Raw genomic sequence first — 19,495 nt, 5'->3', positions numbered from 1 at the left:
TAGATGGAAGGAGCTTCAGAAATGCAAACTAATACTATTCATTCCCATTTGCAACACTCTGCACCTCTCCCCTGCCAGTTCTGAGGAAGAATATGTGCTTCTTACCTCCCTTTAAACTACTTGGGATTGGATTCTTTCCAGCCTGGTACTGTAGGTTATTATTTACACCACCTAGCCTGCTGACTTGGTACCATTTTACACTCATTTAACACAGGTGCCCCCTACTACAGGTGTCAATGACCACAGCAAAGTGCAAAGCAGTGAGCCAATCAGCCCTTTTTTGGAGGTGGCAACACAAAATAAGATGGGAGGATGGTGAAACACCAGTGGTGCTATCTGCGATAAAGGGCTTGTCCCTGCTCTTTCGCTTCCCCTTGAATGTTTCTGAAATGATGCCCCTTGTAGGTCTGTGTCCATGAAAGACCCCAGGAACTTGCCCAGCTCAAGCATTTGTCTCCATTAAGTCATGTGCAAAGATAAGGGCATTCCTGTAATCAACAAGACAGCACATTGGATTTCAAAATGACGGATTTGCAGGGGTGGCTGCTCATTTGCATGCAAGGGATGTGGACATGGCAGCGGAGGTGTTGTAAATCACCAAAGAGCTACTTGACAGTGCCAGTCTCTGAGCCTGGTTCAGAATTATTAATTAAAGCAGTCCGAGGATGGTTTGTTTGCATATCAGTTGAACTAAGCCATGCTGGAATCCCTGTAAATAATAAAACAGCCTGATTAGGCCTAGTCATTAATTAACTGTCTTCACTGTGAATAAACAGTGAAATGTTTCGGTTTGTGAGGGACCCTGTGACACTGTGATAAATATGCAGTCACGGCTACTCCTGTAACATAGTTTGACATCTTCATCCGTTAATAGCAGCTCTCTCCCTGATGACAGTGGGTTCAAACCCCATGACAGATAATACATCGAAGTCTGTTCCTTAAAATGTATCACTTAGGAGGTCTCAGATAAGCTGGGTTGAGAATAAGATGGGAGTGGGGGGGACTTGTTAAAACTCTTAACTGCAGTGTTCAGTCATCTGTATGGGTGGTATTTTATTGGTACAACAAAATCAGAGAATGATAAAAAAATCCTGCTTTTAGTGTTATGTTAATATAAAAGTCAGCTATTATTTATTTTACTAAAAAGATACACACTTAAAACCTAATTACACCCACCTCTGAGGCTGGTATCCAAATTGCTGTTTGTGGTTTTAGCATCAGCTGCAAACCAACCTAAAACAAGAACTGCAGGGTAAGAAGTTTAGAGATTATCTTAGGTTAAAAAAGTAGTATTTATAGAAGTAATGTTAAGGATGATCAAATCTCATGCTTTGGGACATGAACTGATCATAGCAGGTGATCAGGAAGGAGATTTCACCTTTGTATAACACTGAACAAGTGGTTAGGTGCAGTACAGGAGGAGTTCATCTTCTAAAGATTCCAATATTGGTGACCTCTGCAGTCAGGATATTAGAGCGATCAATGAGCTGAGCAGACATGACAAGTTTTGTTTTCATATGTAGGATTCATGTATTGTAAATTATATATGAACCTTGTTTCTTGGAAAACCTAATTTAATATTGGTTCAGTGGCAGCAAGCGGGGATCCACCCCTTCTTAAAAAAATAGCCAATTGCAATGTCCTATACTCATCCCTTCTTACAGCCCTCTTCCTGCCCTGCCTTAGCAACGGCATAATACTAGTGCTGAGAATGAGATCACAGCTGCCTTCAAAAGAGGGTGCAGTTGCAACTTGAATGCTTCTGTTATAGCAGTCATTTTTATACGTAGAGAGAAAATTGTAATAAGCATGAAAGTTTGAATGGGTGTGAGAGAGATGCTTCAGTTCAATGGACCTATAAATATTAGAGTTTTCTACACTTATCCATACTTATCACTGTGGTATTCGAGTGGCATACAACAATTAAATATACCACTGAGTATACCCTAAATGGCTATGTTCTCACTACCACCCCTGTTCCTGGTGTACATGTTTGGGAGAAAGGATGATAATGGTTCTTGAAGTTTTCATAAGGGCAATGCTTGAGAAACCAACTCTTGAGGCTGACAGTCCAGCTAGCTGTTGCCTCAAAAGCAATCTCCCATTTTTGGAGACGGTCACTGGTGGGGCTACTGGTAACTTCTTGAGTCCTTAGATTTCCCCAAGCTTGATCAGTTGGTTATGGATAGAAACTGGATATGGGACAGAAACTGGTTCTGTTATCTGATTATCTTCTGCTAGCAGACGACTAAGCTAAAGTGGCCACTGTGGTTCTTTGAGATCTCTCAGACCTTAGCAGAAGTGGATGGAATTGTTCTCCTGTGACTCTGCACTTGTTTCTCTGGGAGAACTCAAAGAGTAGTTATTAGCAATTGCTCCTCTGCACCTAGGCCTTTCCTGAAAGGTGTGATGGTGGTCTATATAGTCAGTCATCCTGCTGAACATACATATGAGACCTCATGGGCAGTTAGTGAGGAGATACGGGCTGCGATTTATTCAGTATGCTGTCACCCCGCTGGAGCAGTGGAATGACTTACCCAGTGTCCAGCTGAACCTGAGGCTTGGATGAGAGCTAGCTGGCTGCAAAGTAATCCAGAAACTATTGAGGGAATTTTGGTGGGTTGATAGAAAGCTGAAAGAAGATTTGGCAGAATGTCAATCAATGCTGCTCACTGAGGGAGTACAACTGCCATTTGTAACAGAAGTGTGGGGGGGGGAGGGGACTTAGGTGTGTTGTTAGATCTTAGGCTGTTCCTGAACGTTCTGTCTTTAGCCAACAACACTTTTTTGGTCTGAATCAAATGAGCAGAGCAGAGCCCTTCTCTTCTATTGCAGACCTTGCCCTAATTATCCTTCCCTCTCTCATCTGCAGAGTAAAATGCTGCAGTAATCTCTAGATTGAAACCATTTGGAAACAACTAACGCAGAATGCTGAGGTACACTTTTTAAGCAGACTTTCATGGTGGGATCAAATTGTATCACTGCTTCAGTTCCTAATGCATTTCTGGGTGGAATTCAAGGAATTGCTTTGACCCTATAAATCCCTGACTGGTTTGGGACCTGGTTACTTGACGGACTGCCTCTCCTCCCATGACATATTGCGACAGTGGCAATCAGCTGATGTGTTTGAACTGGAGCTCCCTTGCTATGAACAGGAGGAAGCTGCTAGCAAAGCCTGGCTCCCCATCTTTGGAATTCACTTCCTATCCACCTACTCGGATCTGCAGTAGTCTGAATTTGTTAGCCTTTTGACAGTACTGCAAGCTGTGTTTTTACTCCTTTGGCTTTTGGGGTGGTCAGAAGATTGGAGATGTGTGGGTTTACTTTATTATCTGGTTGATATGTATTTGTTAGGGTGGGATGAGCAGTCCTTTCTACTGCAGCTTGAAATATGTCTCCCTCTAGCAGAGACATCCTACCTGCTCTGTGCTCACGCTCGCTGCTGCCTCAGTTTTTCCTCTTGGACTCCTCTATAACCCCATAAGGGCTTTCCTCTGTCCAATGATACGCCTTCTTGGGGCTGGGTTATTAGCATGAAGTTCAAAATAAAAACAAGACTCCCTTTGGGGGACCTGAACTTCTAACCAGGCCCCTCAGAATGAGAGTTACCACCTGGCAGGTATTTGACTGGTCTAGCCAGTTTTTTTTATGGATTTGTCAGATGCCAGAAAAATAATTTAATCCACCGGGGTTCTTTTATGTGGGCCTAAAGATTTGCATTATTATCACTACACTGGGATATCTAATGTAAAAAGTTTGTGTCCAGCTAAAGGTGCTATGATATTGCCATTAAAAATAAGAAATTGCTGCAAATGGCAAATACAAATTCAAGAAGTAGGATCAATGGATTTTCTTTATGTATGAAGTTCCAAAACATTCCCATTCAAGTATATAATTAAAATATAGAATCAATGCAGTTTGTTTTTGCCCAATCTCAATGAAGACGAACACAAACAAAGCAGCTTGGAGAAACACGACCAAGGTAAGAAAATGATGTTCTCAATCCTATCTATATCTGTTATCTCTCTAGATACTATAAGTGGCTGTTCAGGGGAAGTTGTAGAGTTGCCTTGTGGTTGGGTGTTGAAGTTGCGGCAGGCTTGCCTTGGGGGAGGAGGGAGAGTACTGTTTTTTTGGCATTTCAAAGGTGGGAACCCTACTCAAAATCCTGAATAGTCATGCAACACAACATCCTCTACTGAGCAGCAACTCTCAGGCTTCCTGGGGTTTTCTTTCTCCCCCAGGAGAGAATTCAATGCCTCCTCAGCCTTCTATTGCCTCGCTTACCTATACTTCAAAGGCCTGATTTAGTCACATGACCCACCTGTCACATGACATTCTTCAGTCTCCCTACTGGGGAGGTAAGTTGTGTATCACAGGTGAGGCTGGGCTCATCTCTCCTTAATCAGGCCAGCCACTCTGTGACAATCTCATTCAGAACACAGGATAGACCCCTAGAGGAACTTCTGCAGAGCTAAAGAAAAACAAAAATACCTCCTCTAGGAACCCTCCTCTTCTCACTTTAGCTCATTTAGTGTGCAGTCCAACTCCTATTAAAACTGATGGAAAGCCTCCCGTGTATTTCATTAGCTTTGAATCAGGCCCAGAATTATTATATTTCTTGCATTCAGTGGAAATACAGCATTGTTGCACAATCATCATAGAAAATACCATAATTTACCATGAGATTTCATGATAACTATGTTATTTGATGGAACAAAATGGCATTACAGAGAAATTTTGAGGTAACTCCTGCCAGATCTCAGAGCAATTAGCATTTATTTCCTCTGCTTGAGGATCTTTCTCAGGATATCCACATCTTCCACTAACATCTCTGAAGCTATAGCTAGCAGATAATTTATGCCCTTGCCTCATACCAAAAAAAAAAAAAAGAAAAGGTCTTGGGTCCACTTTCCTTACACAACCAGTTTTTCCAAGAGTATAAGAAACAACATACTGTAGTAGCAACTGATTCTGGAAAATCAAGGCAATGTTTGTTCTCAACTCTGTATAAAATGCTGGAGATTTGTCTCTGTAACAAGCAGAAAATAAAATATAGACTGCAGAAAACTCTGTGGAAATCGCAGATTTTGTTCAGTTCTCCAGATTTTTTTAATACGGATTTTTAGTACTTCTGGATATGAGAATAAGCTTCCCAATACAATTGATGCACAGGTCATTTGCTTGATTCTACAGCCAAGCAGACAGAAACAAAGCATTGAAGCCTACTATAACAAAGCCTACTATAGTAAATGGAAAGATAACCACTTACTTCAGTGGCTGGGCTTTGGATCAGGCCCCAAGAAAGGTCCTAACTTCCTCCATCCATCTTAACAGTGTGTTACTTTCTAAGCCTAATGACCATTTAAATACCATTTCAGTTAAAACTACAGAATTACGTACTGATTACATCCATCAAATTTACTTGTCCAAAGCAACTGGCACATCCTTGTAAATAGATATTGCACAGAAAAACTATTCCTTGAACACATGCCCCTTCCAGTAGCAATAGCAAGAGCCATTAAATACCAAGCCAGAACATCTGGCTCTGGCTTTTTCTTTGTCTGAGAACATATGGAACAAGAAATAATTCTACACAGAAAGGAACCAAGGCCAGCTCAATGCTTTCCGGCTCTCTTCCTGCTATTGAATATCTGTGTTTGGGGCTGTTTTGCCCAGATTCATTATCTTGTATTGTCTCAAGATGAATCAGATTTTATCTCCTGCTCATGTTTCTAATATCTAGCCCCTCCTTGTATTATTCAGTTGTCCTCTCTGGTGTTGAGAGCTCCTCCCAATTTATTATCTTCTGCAAATTCTATTAATGAGTTTCACTTACTCCCTCTTCTAGAGCATTAATTAAAAGACTAAATAACACCCCAATCCTGCAGACCCCAATGCAAAGATTGGGTCTAAAACTGGTCCTAACACATCCCTCTGTTTCCAACTAGACACCTCCCTCTAGTTTGATACTTTGCAGTTAATCCTTACCCATTGTTCTCACCACCCTTCAGCCAGTTTTTAATCCACACGACAGTCCTCAGGTACAAGCCAATCTGCATTCATTTTGAAAGTAAGATTTCATCAGACACTGGAACACACCTGCTTACCTCAAATTGAAAGGCCTGATTAATCAGTGTGTTAATCCGTTGAAACCAACAGAGATACACTAGCACAAATCTGGAGTAACCAGTGGTGAATCAGGCAGAAAGTCAGCACTGGGCTTGCCTATGTTGAGCTTTTGTTTTATAAATCTCCCCCCAGTGTTGTAACAATAGTGCACTGACATTGGTGCTAGCAAGAATGGCGTGATGGTGTTGACTGGCTGCTGGTGGTTTTACCGCTGTGTCATGCATATCTGCTCAGAGCAGATTTAAACAATATGGCAGTGCTTTTTCTACACCACAGTATCCACCATTGTCAACACCAATGGAGCAGCAGTGGTACAAGGGGAAAAACAGTTGCAAATGTTTCCACTGAAGCTGCACTCTAATGCCAGGCCTGTAGCGATCTTGGGGTTCACTAAATAACAAACCAGTGAATGAGAAATGAATAAAACAAACCGGAGAGCATCTCTGGTGAACTGCTGCACACAACCATGCTGTGTTTCCAACCCCTACCTCATCTTCAAATTCCTATGTTCATGATACTGTCATTTATATGGGAGCATGTCTAAATTATAATCTTCTACAAACATAAAGACCAGATTGTCTTTAACTGAATGCACTTGACTTTTCTGCATTTGGGATCTCCAGCATTTTGCAAAATGATTATTTTCCCCACATTTATGACAGCTTCCCAAAAGCAACACACTGTTTGGGGTCATGCTGTGATCCACATCTTCCACATGACCACCTGTACCCAGTCTTCCCCCTAGCAGTAGTTTTCAGAGTGAGTGGTTCCACTCTTTTTGATTTGACCTATTCTGACTGTATTCTTTTACACTTAGTACATGGATAACCCCTTCTGGTGGATTCAGATCTTTGGCTTTTGCATTCAGTTTCTGTTGCCCTGCATATTTGAAGAGCTTTTCCTGAAGCTTCATGTAGCAGTCTCTCTCTTAACACATTTTCTTTAATGCCACAAATGATTCTATCTCTGACCAGAGACTCTGTCAGCTCACCAAAGTCACAGGTTTTACTGAGTTTCCTTAATTTTGTGACACATTGCTCTATGGTGTGATCAGTTTTTTGCATGCATGTAAAAAAAAATGTCTTTCTCAAAGGTTTCATTCCTTTTTGGCATGCAATGTTCCTCACATTTAGTCGGGCTTTTACTTAACTTCATGCTTTCGCCTTCAAACTTTAAGTTGTTATAAATATCCAATGCTTCCTCCCCAACAACATGCAAAAAGATTAAACATTTCACTTTATCATTTTTCGATCCTGCCTCTATGGCTGCTAAGTACAATTCAAATCAAGGGAGTGGGCACCTGACCAAAAGAGCCAATGGGAAGGCTAGAACTTTTTAAAATTGGGGGGAAAACTTCCCCTTTGTCTGTCTGTCTGTTCTCCGGAGAGAGGGGACAGAGCAGAGACAGGGCTGGGACTATGCTGTAAAAAGCTTTGGGCCAGGTATGAAAATCATCAGATCGTGCGTAGAAACTACTCATTTGAAACCACAGATATGTAAGTAGATCAGGAAATGTGTAGGAAGACACCATTAGTTTTATCTCTTTTGTTTCTTTATGGCTTGTGGACTCCTCTGTGCTAACCCCAGGTGCTTTTGTTTTGATGTAACCTTTAAGTTGGACCTCAAGAAGCTATCTTGATGCTTAATCTTTGTAAATGTTTTTTTTAACCTAGCAAAAAGTCTAAGTTCCAGATGTATTTTCTTTCTTTTTAATAAAATTTACCTTTTTTTAAGAACAGGATTGAATTTTTCTGTCCCTAAGAGGCTTGTGTACATGTTGTTTAATTAGCTGGTGGCAACAGCTGATTTCCTTTGTTTTCTTTCTCAGCGCTTCCCTGGAGTGGGGGTGAAAGGGCTTGTGAAGGTACCCCACAGGAAGGAATTCCCAAGTGCCCTTTCCTGGGTTCCAAAAGGGGTTTTTGCACTTGAATGGTGGCAGCATCTACCAATCCAAGGTCAGAGAAAAGCTGTAACCTTAGGAGTTTAATACAAGCCTGGAGTGACAAGTATTAATTTTTAGAATCCTTGCAGGCTCCCACCTTCTGCACTCGAAGTGCCAGAGTGGGGAATCAGCCTTGACAGAGGCTCTGTGTCTGCTTACATACCTCTCCCTACTAGCATCTTCGATTCTTTGTTCTGTATTTTGCTATCTTTCCAGTTACTCAAGAAAACAGGTCCCCTCAAAGTGGTACAATAAAACAGGCTTCCCCTATGATGCAGTTACTCTTTAACATAACTATTACGTGGTCAAAGCATAGTTGTTAAAGATAAGCACTATCCATTGTCCCCAGTCTGGTGTGTTCCTACTGTAGGTCCTCTCCACAATGGTGGTATGCATATGGACCCTTTTCTCATCAAAACTGGGGTTAAGCAAGGCTGCCTTAATGCCCCCTCCATCTATTTAGCAGTCATTTTGATCCTCATTAAAGACCACCTCCCCAATGGAGTTGACATTCAATACAGAATAGCGGGATGCCTTTTTAATCTTTGATGTCTCTGCTCAGAGTATAAAGTCCTCAGGGCATCATTTACTGATCTTCAGTATGCTGATGACAGTGCTATCCTCACACACACTGAGAATAACCTTCAGTCCACACTGGATTTTTTCGCACAAGCTTATCGAAGCCTAGGACTCTCACTCAATATTGAGAAGACGAAAGTGCTCTATCAGCCTGCTTCAGGCCTTGCACATGACCCACCAAAAATCACCATCAAGGGACAGACTTCGGAGACAGTCAAACACTTTTGCTACCTCCAGTAGCCATCTTTCTCAAAACGGAATAATCGACAGTGAGATCCAGCACAGGATCCAGTGTGCAAGTGCTTTCTTTGGGAAATTGCTCCGATGTGTTTTCACGGACCGTGGACTGGACACCATGACCCAGGTCTATAAGACAATTGTTATTCCTATACTCCTTTATGGATGCAAAACCTGGGTGGCCTATCGACAGCACCCCAACAATGCCGCTGGAAGATCCTTTACATCAAGTGGGAAGATTGCTGCACTAATGCCAGCATCCTCACGGAAGCCAATGTCACCAGCATTGAAGCAACAATCCTTATGCACCAACTCTGCTTGGCTGGGCTGGACATTGCATGCAGATGCCAGACTCTCTCCTCCCAAAACAAGGCCTCTACTCTCAGCTCACACATGGTCAGAGACCCCATGGTGGTCAGAGGAAGCGCTACTAAGAGACACTGAAAGAACATCTTAAGAAAACTGATGTGGACATCACAAGCTGGGAGGAGCAAGCCACTAACTGACCTCAGTGGTGCCACATCCTCCATTAGGCAGTGGCCCACTTTGAGAAGCAATCCCTTGCCATTGAAGCTGAAAAGAGAGAGAGAGAAGGAAGGAACAAACTTTTTTCCAGCAGGGAGCTGGCCCACCAGGAAATGTCTGTACGTACTGCAGGTGGATCCATGGTTCCAGGATTGACTCCTGAGTCATCTCAGGACTTATATGTAAATCTGTGGTATATAACATCCTCTAATCGAGGGATTGCCAAGGATGGTGTTACCGAAATTTCGGGTCCGTCTAGCTGAGAGCCAATAACAGCCTGACAGGGATAAGGAAAAGATTGCTTTGTTCTGCAGAAGAAAGGAGAGCCCTGTACCATGGTACAGAAGACTCTGTCTTACACAAATTTCACAGATCCTTTATACACATTCAGACAAAGACCCTTGCCATGTTAACACTTGATTGGTGGTTGCCAGACCCCGTACTTCTGCTATCTGGTCAGTGAAAACCGGTTTGGAGCTAGTTTCTTCTGCTTCAAGGCAGAGGAGAAAAGACAGTTCAAAAGTTCAGGTTACTGTGTACGTGAGGCTTCTGCTTCCCCCCAGTGGCTGCCTGCTAGTAGAAATAAGGGGGGGGGGGATCGCCAGTAACTTTCACAATGGTATGCATACCTAGACTTTCCATGATACAGTAATTTCCAGATAACTTCAGAATAACTTTGCGATATCAACTAGAATGCATAACTTGTACAGACAGAGGCCCCAAGTCATAACAGTTACAAATTGAAAAATAGAGCCAGATGACACAATTGTAAAGATGTTTGTACTCTGTCTACACTGCAGCTTGCATTGTTAGCAGCACAGATTGAGTTGCACTGGTGCAGAAAAGTGGTTGTTTTTTTCCTGGTATAGACAAGAGGCCTGATTCTGGACAGCACTTAAGCACATGCATAAGTGCTATCCTGAATAGGGATGATTTATTGAATCAGGGCCCAGGCTTGTCTGCATTAACCATTCCTCGTGTTTTGTTTTGGGGTATGAGCTCCCTCAATAGGCACTTGCATCTAAATTGCTGAACATAGATTGTGCTACATTACTCTGAGAGCTGTGGGGCATGTGTGTGTCTGTCAGTGAGTACCTGTGTGCCTATAGCAGGAAACCTAGGAAGCTATAGAAAGGCTCCATTAAATTCACAGGAATGTAGAAAACTTTCACTGAAGTCACAGTGAGGGGGAGATGCAATCTGGTTGATGGTGTACTTGCAAAAATATTTATGCCATAGTATAAATACTGTAAAACACTCTAGTATAAAAATAACATTTTTTGAAAGCCCAATGAATTAAACAAAGCTCATTTTTAACTAACTGGCAGTAGTAAAAAAGATGTACATTCTGGGTGCTAGAAAAGATCATAAAAAAACACGGGGAATCCTACAGCAAGAGACAAGCCATTCAGACTTTTCAGACAAGCTTCTCTGACATGTGGTGATATTGCCAAAATACCTATCCCATGAAGTTGGCCTCAGAAGGCACACGGACTAGTAGTAGTATTGTGAACGAAGGCAGGCACCACTTCAAAGAGGGTGGGGCAGATTTTCTGGTCTGTTAAGCCAGTTTAATGCCACGGTCACTTCATGGAAGTTGATGGAATTCAACTGTGGTAACCAAGTGGAGAATCAGGCCTAGTATATTAAGGAAAGAGGAAAGAACAGAAGGAAGCAAAAATGGAACAGCAATGCTATTGATGTGATAAATTACTGGAGATGACAAACTAGTCCCCTACTCTATCCTTTAAAAGCATGTGTTCTGTTCTCTTCCTGATGAGGTGACAAAAATGGTATCTTAAGACTGGAACAAAAGTAGTCTAAAGAGATGGAAAATCCCAGAGCCCCTTTTCTCTGTGTAACAAACAAGGCAAACTGGCTGGCTTTATCACTCAAATTTAACTGAGCGTCCAATCAAAGCTACACTACATACCTCATGGTGGCAGTAATCAGAGACATTCTGCATGGAATAAGGTCACAATCCCTGGAAACAGCTGCAATCTTATTAGAAAACACACAAAGAAACAAATAATTGCATGGTCTATAAGCCAATCTCATTCTTCAATACTGATTACAAAGTACTTGCTAAGCTGACTGCCAGACACCTGGAGGGAGTTTTTGTTCTATAAATACCAGCTGACCAGAGAACATTTATGACCAGCAAAATGAATATGCGCTGTAGATAATGTTTGTTGTTTTGCCAGTACATCAATCTTGTTTCACTCAGAATAACAATCGTCATTTTAAAATTGTTAATAACTAATGTTTAGGCTCTGATTCAGCAAAGTACTTAGCAGATGTTTAACTTTACGTGTGATTGCACGTGATTAGTCTTATTGAACTCATTGGACTACTCATCTGCTTAACATTAGTGCTTTGCTGAATCAGGGCCCTAAACAGAAGCTTTCATCTGAAGATTTTAAAGTGTTTAATTAACTTTATGAGCCCAATCCTGCCAGATGCTGAGTGCCCTTAGCTTCCACTGGAAGCATCTGACGGGATCAGATCGGGTGAGCCTAATCTTACGAGACCAGATTCACAAAAGTACTTAGGCACCTGACAGGCTCTTAGGTACCTAAAGTCCAACATTTAGTCACCACTGAGATCCTTGAAACCCCTGCTCAGCTGGCATCTAACCCTGAAGGCACCTAAGGTCTCCTAATTGCTTAAGTCTCCCCAGCTTCCCAAGTCCTGATGCTGCCCCACAACTAATGAGCATCTCGGAGCCCTTGCTTAGCCTAAGTCCCAGAGGGACTCTCAAAGTAGGTATTCCCTACCTATCTCCCCTGCAGGGGCTGATCCAGTTAGTGTGCTCGGAGCACCTCTGCACCAAAGACCTGTGTGTGTGGTGAGGACGCTCACCTGGGCTGTGGGACATCCAGATTCAAATACCCGCTTTGAAGCCCAGACCAATGGGCGCTAGATGCCTGAATACTTTGTGAATCTGGGCCCTAAGCCCCGCCTCTTTCCTTTGTGTTTCGTGTGGAAGCTTAGGCCTCTCCCTGCTCAGTCTGCTGGCTTCCGAGAATGCCTTTCTTAGGCGCCTGACACCCCCCCTGGATTGTATGAGGAGCCTGGGTACCTAACTCAGGGCAATGAATTCCCCTGGGTGGCAGAGCACGTAAGAGTTAGACCTTGCAACACCTAAAGTCCCTTTGTGAATCTAGCTCACAATCCTTACACAGGAAAACTGCCACTAATGGAGAGCTGGAGAAAATGGCAGTCTTTCAACACAACGTTACTCCCAGTGTGCCCTGATTTTCCTATCAAACACTGTTATGTATCAGTTGTTTGCTATCAAATTTAGTTCAAGTGGAAAACTGGGAATTGTGATCCCATCCTAGCCACGGGACGCTGCAATTGGCCATCAGGGAAATTCAGTCAGCCTTCAGACACAGGGCACAACTCAGCAGAGCACAAGTCCCCCGCAGAAGTTTGGGTTATTTTGGAGGTGGAAGCTAATAAGGCCGATACCACCTATTCAGATCAGTTGACAGTGAAAAAGCAATTTTTAAAACTCTTGTGTTTGGGTATAAATACTATCGGCCAGGCCCCCCAAAGAACGAAATATCTGCCTGGTAACACAACTGTGTGAAAAGCACTGAGCTCTCAGTTCATCCCACCATTGAACAAAGCAGATACAGAGCTAAAGTGCTGGTTTCCTGTCTCCTCACCACTGCCGAGAGACTGAATGCCGGCAGCCACCCTGCTGAGATTCTTTTATTTATTACAAGCTATGCTGTTCCACCGAAAGCAGCATTCAGACGAGTGAGTGATGTCAGCCTTTGTTTGTGAGAGGAAGAGGGGCAATCCACCAAAGTTTGTGACTAACAGAGCTAAGCTCCCTCTTTGTTTGCTGGGTAATTAAGACTTAACATAGGTGAACCTTTACAAGCAGGGTGGTTTCTAGAGGAGTGTGATGTGAAGGGTGAGCTGTACAGAGCCCTTGTCTACAAAACTAAACTAGTTCCATTTTGCTGGGTGCAGGGTTCTTAAAATTCACACCGGGAGAAATTCTCACTATGTATCAAACTTCCAGTTATTCTGGAACTTTTTTTTTTCTTTGACTGGAATGGATAACTCAGCACAGCCGATGGAGGCACCCATATTGCTAAAAAATGATATGTGTGACCCCAGCAATATAGAAGCTGTGTTGTGTTTGTGTCTGGAGTCAATGGAGCTATGCTGGTTTACACCACCTGAGGAGCTGGCCCTAAATAGTTCTTACTTAATACAAATTTCAATATAAATTGCTCAGGACTAGAGCCACAAGAGAGACTTAGTGCCTCAATGCCTACCTTGTAGGCACCCTGATGCCTAGTGGAATCCACAGCCACCCTGAGTTAGGTTCCCAGGCTCCCTGTGCACTGCATGGGGAGAGTTAGGCATCTACTCATGGGATCCACAAAAGTCAGCAAGCTGAGGGGTGTAGGCAGTGGGTGAAAATATTCCTTGGGGGTGGACTGAGCAAAACTTAATAGTTACAGTTCTCAGAAACTTTTAGTGTGGTTCAGAACTGAATGATTCATAGTTACAACAGTGCAGTGTTTATCCCAGCCTGGTGCAGGGCTGCGGTGGGCGGGGGGGCACTGGGAGTGTTGGAGAGCAAGCCGTGGTCCCTACTCCCCACTCTGACCTGTCGTCTCTTGCTGCTCATAGAGTCAGAGGAATCTGCCTCGGTGTCACATGACGGGCATCTCCATGCACATGTCACCCATCTCCCCGCCCAACCCTGGTGCTGTTGGACATGGGCTTTGCCTGTCATGCTGGGCTTGGGCATGCAGGGTAGCTCAGAAAGTGGCACGGCAGAGCTGTTAGACTGTAGTTTTATGCCAAAACTGGAGAAAAGTTGGTGAACTGATCAATAGATTTGGGAGGGGGCTGAACACCTGCCAGCCCTAACCACCCACCACCTATGCTGAGTAGAAAGCTGTGTGAGATAGCCAGTAGAAATACTGAGGAGAAGGATGGGGCCTAAGCCCTGCCCTTCCAGGATGATTAGGCACCTAATTCTGGGCCAGAGGGAGGTGCCTATCTCTGCTTGGGATTTACAGCCATGAACCATCTCCTGGAGATAGCCACCTATGGGGTTAGGTGGCAGCTGAGCTCTGATTTTTGTGAATGCCAGTGATGCCTAATTGTTGGATTTAGGTGCCTAAAGTTGTAGTTAAGCATCAAAGACCCCCTTGTGGATCTAGCCCTCCTTGTTTATCTAAGCCCTGGCTCTGACCTGCTTGAGAATTTTTGGAGACAGAAGCTTGACTTGAAGCTCCACCGCCTCCTCTTAATGATGTTACATAAAGTGTCAAACAAGTATTATTACACAAGTCAACTTGGGTTCAAGTGGCATCTTGCTTTGGCAATGAAAGGGGAAGGGAATTCTGGGTTTTGGAGCAGACTCAAGATGTTATGAACCTAGGGTGAAATCCTGGCCCCACTGACATTAATGGCAAAACTCCCACTGACTTCGGTGGGGTAGAGATCTCATCCCCAGGGTCAATGGAGGTTAAGTTTACTATGAAAGCAAGGAACCTTGTCTGACTGAAGAGGTTGAAGAGGCTCTCACTGCAATGCAGTCCTGACCTATGTGCAGCTGCACTGGTGGTTGCTGCTTAGCACACACCTTGTCTTTCGGCTCTGAGAGAGGGTGCATTGCTGCATCTCCCAGCTAGGGATAACTAAGGGAAATACATATTGTACAAAAGGAAGGCTAAAGAAAGGATGCAAATGCAATGGTCGATTCTCTTTTTATTGTTGTTACAGAGGCTGTTAGTAGTCTTGGTGTTTCTGATAAAACGTCTTCTCCTATTAACAATTCTGATAGAGTCCTATGCAATCATTTATTTCATGGTTAAGAAGGAAATTAGCATCCATGATATTTTAAGGGGTGAGCATTCAGCAATTTCTGAACCAAAATGGGAATTGGGGGTCACAACAACTAACCTTGTTCACTAATTTCCTTTGCTGGAGTTGAGAATTACTCACATATTCCCCAGATTCCCCCAGAGGAGTTCAGCAGTTTGCATTTTCTAACTGAATGATTATCAAGTTTCCAGCAAGAGATCTTCCAAAGATAGCTCCACTCCTAGTGCAGGGAACTGTGGCATCCTCCAGCAGGCCGTGAGCGCATGCGTGCTCTCTCTCTGCAGTGGCGTGCCCAGGCTCACATCCTGTCTCTTGGGTAAGTTTCAAATGCGGTAATTAGAAAACTGTAAGTCCTGTACAACATAGTGATGTATCTTGGAGCACAACCTTGAACGCGCTCTTTTTCTATGACACAAAAATACATTGCAATCTTGGAGAAAGGCTTATCTTTTTAATATAGCACCTTATTGGGATTTTAGCAAACAGCAAAGCATTATCATAAATAAAAATGACAGGCAAGTTAAAAGAAATTCATGCATTATCTTTAGGGTCGCTCAGCATTGATGGTTTGTATCTGATCAGAGCAAAATGTTGTTTGTAGGGCTTGCACCTCATCCTATAAGGTGCTTAGCCCCTCCTCCAAGGTGCTTGAGCTCCTTCAATTCCCAATGGAACAGAGGGGACTCAGCACCTTGCTTGACTGGGTCCATAAATAGCAAACTATAATGCAGTACGTGATGGTAAAACTGACAAGCACATGCATTTCCAAAGGTGAGAGAGAATGGCCATGAATCATTGAGAATTTTTCACTGGTTTCTTAAAAACCAGAAAAGATTTGAAATTATTCAAGTCTGAATATCTATTATCATCAGGAAATACTACTGTTTTTCAATTTTGAGCTCTTTGACCATGGCAAACCCTAACTTAATGTGGTGGGGATGAATCTTGGGGGGTGGGGGGCAGAGGCAGAAACAGTTTAAAGAAACCTGTGATAATGTTGAGAGGACCTTTAACAATTGTACAAGTCCTTCAACTGTGCACTCACCCTATGCACTTTATTAAATGCTACAAAATGCTTATCTTTAGATGAAAGAAGAGAGAATGCAATCAATTTTTTTTTCAAATTAATGACAAATAAAGCCTTTCTACTTCTGTACAATGAACTTGATTATACAGCTTTAGCCTTTTACTCTTAAAATTCATGACCAACCGGGAAAGGCAGTGGGAGGGAGGGACAATTTTAGATACTATGCCACTGCATATTTTTATGCATTTTAGAAAGGAATCTGAAACACCGTTTACACACTGTGAGATACACACACATGTTTTACCGACTATTCAATGTCACCGTAATCAACAACATATTAATTTATGTTTTGGGGGCAGAAAAAAAAGGCTCGCTATCATTTTCATCACCTCGGTGCACAGATCTACATAAATATTTTGTAGATTCCTTACAAAAGTAGCAGCAGACTAGCTAATGTAAAAAGTGCCTTGGATCCAAATGAGTCTGAGCTCACCTAATCTCCTTGACCTGCTATCAAAGTCTGACCCATTCATCTGCATTAGAAATATAAACCCTGGTAATGAGATATTCCCACAGTGAGATCTGAATTGAGTAAAACTCCTTTAAGATGTAATTTGAATTTAATGTCTTGTCCAGGAAATAAACAAAGCATCATAAAAATATGTTTAATGATGCACAGTGAATCAAGAAAATGTACAATGTGCCAAAGAACTGTTTAATCTTAACGGTTCCTGTCTATATTTATTGCAACATGTTAGCAGAAAAGCTGAGCTCATCATGATACTTTTTTTTGGTAACATCATGATACAGCCTTTTAACTGGAACAATCAATTTTGATTGCTCTTCCCCATTGCTTTATATTGGAGAAAAATTTCACTTTGCCAGCAAAGACTGGTTCAGAATCCTTGCCTCTATTTTGCAGGGTGATCTGTCTCTTCTTTTTATTCTTACTGCATGCATCAGACCCTACTCTTAGTTATGCAGGTATAAATACAAATTCCCCCCAAGCCTTTAAAAAAAAAAACATGGAAAACTGGTCTTACACATGGATGGGAAATCCATGCAAGATATTCCTACTAGTTTTTCTTAATATTAGAATCTGAAGCCATCCATACTCCTTAAAGTAAAATGAAACTGATTTCCTCTTTCACCGCTGCACAATGTCACATCAATTTTCATAGTGCACTTTTTGGGGGGGGACAAGCATACTTCAGACTTGCTCAGATTTCTGACTCTGCTGTAAATTGGTTCCTGCCAGTGCCTGTCTGACACTTGAACCAGGCAATATCTTTACGTTTTTCAAAAGCCTGCGTGACATCAAATGCTATTCATGCAGTGCACCGCTGTGGCAGATCTAGATTATGATGTTGTAAGGAAAACCAGAGAAAAAGATGAAATGCAGAAAAAATGCTTCACAGAGTTCTCATAGCTTGATTCCCACCCTCCTTGAGTTCATAAACCCATATTTGAGAGCTCTGAGCCGTCATGGGCTGCAAGGTCGTGGGCGGGTGGCAAGAAAATCTGTTTTGTCTTGCCTAAGATGACAATTTAAACCTCTAACCCTTTCCTAGCATGGCCGCTCTTATAGATATTATGGGCTTGATTCTTCCTCTCGGTTACCTTGCTATAAATCAGGATTATCGTATTTGAAATCACACCAGTTTAAATCAGGAGCAGGCGCAATGACAGTTTCATAGTGCTGAATTGTTCTTTCTCTCACTTGGCTTTAGTTCATTTAAAGATATGAAATATTGTGGATCAGCTTGATGGTAGTGGCAGTGCTCTTTTCCTAACTTGGTTCCAATTACCATGAAGATTCTTGTTCTCTTGAAAACTGGATCAATATTTAAAGGCTCGGAATCAATACAACGTTAGTTTAACCTCTATAAAAAACTGATTTTTGGGGAGACTTCTATAGGTCAATGTCATTCTTCTGCAAGTACAGCTGCCAAAGACAGTACTGTAATAGACAGAAGTGTGTTCATGTTAGGGGAAAAGCCGAGAACCCACCTCCCCTTCTTTTAGCTTTGTTCTCCCACAGCAAATGGTAGTAGGCCAGAGGAAGATTACTCTCATTTAGGAGGATCATTGTCTGGCATCAAGCCGCCAGAGTGACTCCCAACACCAATACCTTCCCAAGCTGGTGCAGGGAACACACCCAGGTACATGAAGCAAGGCCAGGGTATTCCTTTGCCTCAGAGATCCCCAGCAATCCCAGGCTACTATAATGGCTGCTTGGATCTGTCGGCAGGCAGTGAAGATAAAAGCAATTTTCAGGCTTCTCTAACTTGTGCCACAAGACTTTTCCAATACAGAGCAGCCCAAGATTGGGGGAGTGCAAAAAAAAATGCTTAAAACCACGTTTGCTCCATCCCCACCGCCTGAATTGTGCTGAGCATTTCCCAGCCAGAGTGAGATGTTATTCTGGGACATGATTGTTTTTCACATTGTTGGTAGAAATGATTTGTTCCAAAGAAGGTACGAGAAATTGTCATGTAGCACTGTTGTTTGCATGGCATCCACCATAAATAGCAGGTAATATACATGTCTCTAAACATGATTTATTGCTGAGGTATGGGAAGAGAAGAAAGACAGACATCAGTATTTGATGACATAGGCATTTTTCTTCTGTTACACAACTCACTGAGATTGCTTTCATAGTGAACTTCCTCAGCTTAAAAGCTGGATTCTTATTGCAGAGGGAAATAATCTTGCTGTTTATTTACATGCCCTCTTTATATAAATACAAAGAGCTATAAACAATGTCTCAAGTGTCAGCAATGATTCCTGCAGCTATAACTCTGTGTAAATTTTCAGTAGGGCTTTTTTTCTCTTCACCTTTGTTTCATATGAAATGTTGTGTCCTCAGTTGTTCAAGTGGAGCTCACAGTTTCCTCCACAGCTTCAACTTGTCTGCAGTAATCCCTCTATTTAAAGGTGAGAGAATCAGCTTTTGTTTGGTTGGCTTGGATCTAAGACAATCTTTGGACTAAAAACAAAGAGGAGCCTACACTGAGGGAATTCAGAGTCTCCACTTGCCTGCAGAGAAAGGAGATAGCCTTTTATTCATTTTCCAGGACTGAAAATTCTCATGCCCTGGAAACCACAATGGTATAACTTAGAGTATTGCCCAAAGACAAACGCTCCTGTTATTAAGTGAATAAGTTTGGGAAGCAGGCTCCGAAAAG

Source organism: Mauremys mutica, chromosome 3 (genome assembly GCF_020497125.1).
Source record: "Mauremys mutica isolate MM-2020 ecotype Southern chromosome 3, ASM2049712v1, whole genome shotgun sequence".
NCBI classification, from domain to species: Eukaryota; Metazoa; Chordata; order Testudines; family Geoemydidae; genus Mauremys; species Mauremys mutica.
This window is presented reverse-complemented; position numbering follows the sequence as displayed.